The sequence below is a fragment of the Octodon degus genome, unplaced genomic scaffold (assembly GCF_000260255.1).
Source record: "Octodon degus isolate 3935 unplaced genomic scaffold, OctDeg1.0 scaffold00135, whole genome shotgun sequence".
Classification (NCBI taxonomy): Eukaryota; Metazoa; Chordata; class Mammalia; order Rodentia; family Octodontidae; genus Octodon; species Octodon degus.
In genome coordinates this window covers 3,563,199-3,564,922 of record NW_004524711.1, presented here as the reverse complement: position 1 = coordinate 3,564,922, position 1,724 = coordinate 3,563,199, and positions in this window count along the sequence as shown.

The window sequence follows — 1,724 nt, the reverse complement described above, 5'->3', positions numbered from 1 at the left end:
TTTAAAAACTAGAGAGACTTAAAGACTTCACCTTCAATAAAATAAATAAAATAAAGTACATTATAGAACTGAACACTACCAATCTTTTTTTCCTAATAGAGAGGATCAAACCTAGGGATACTCTACCATGAAGCTACGTTCCCAGCCATTTTTATTTTATTTTATTTTTTTGAGAAAGCCTCTTACTAAATTGCTCAGGTTGGGCTTAAGTTTGAAATCTTTTTGCCTCAGACTTCCAAGTAGCTGGAATTTGCTAGTGTGGGCAGTGGTGAATTTAGACTCATGCAAAAACTCATATTTTACCCACACAAAATACATATTCATGTCAAGCACGCATGAAATATTTTACAGGATAGGCTGTATGCAAGCCATCAACCTTTCATATGTATTTGACTACATAAAATGAACTATAAATTAATAGCAAAAATTCAAGAAATCTCTAAGTTAAATAACACAGTTATGAATATAACTGTGGGAATATAACTGTGGGACTAAGAAAAACTCAGAAAGGAAATTAAAAAACATATTTTGGCTTGAATGAAAATAAAAGAAGAACATTTGAAAATGTATAGGATACAGCTAATGTATTAGTTTAAAAAACATGGCTTTAAAATCCAATATTTGAAAAGTAGAAAGTGTTGAATTAATAAAATAATTTTTACCTTAATAAAAATAGAAAGAGTCAATTAAATTTAAAACAAGAGAGGTAAATAAATGGTAGATAAAAGTTCTCAACTTAGTTCAAGAGGTTAATATCTCGATATTAAAAAAATCAATTGTAAAGAGTTTACAAGAAAACCAAAAAACAAATCAGCATTAGATAGATTTAGTAATCCTGAAAATGTAATAGAACTTGAATCCAGAAGCACATATAAAAGGTTAAATATTAAAATCAAGTTGATATGTCCAGGAACTAGAAAACAGGTAAACTAAGGAATATCTGTGAAAGTGTTACAGCATAGTCATAGAATACATGCAAAAACCAACAATTATCTCAATAGATTTAAAAAGCATTCTATAAAAATGTAACATCAGTTCATGATTATGGACTCGGAAGCAAGAAATAGAAATATACTTTCTCAGCCTTATAAAGGAAGCAGACAAAAATGTGTAGCCTGCTTTGTATTGTGTGCTTCAAGGAAGGCTTCCTGACCGAGGCTTCGAGAGGTGACTGAGCATGACACACCTGACACTGGACAGCTGAGAACAAGAGCAGCCTGCCCATCTGAAGGAGAAGAGGATGTCACATGCCATGTGGGCGCAGATGGGGGCTGCGCTGGGGAACAAAATGAACAACTGGGGGCAGTGTGGTGTCCAGAGGTGGGGCCCCCATGGCACCTGGAGGAGGATGTTCCACCCCACTGAGTGCTCTTGGAAATCAGCAGGAACTACGTGATCTGTGTGATAAGGAGAGTGCCTTGGCTATGGCGTCTCATCCACAGCAACCAAGTGGGAGGGGAGTGTGCAGTCAGGCCACTTGAAATCCTTTCAGGTTTATCAGATGGCAGTGCACCATGTACTTTTGCCTTAATTTTCAGCCTTCCACCAAACAAAAACACAACCAAAGTAATACTGGCGAAAGACTGAATGTTTTTTCTCCTACAATCGGGAAAAAAGGAAGACTATCCACTCTTATCACTTCTATCGTCACACCAAAGGCTCAGCCGTTCTCCAGCACAACAGCCAAGAAGAGAAATTCAGATTGTACAGGTTAGAAAGGAAGA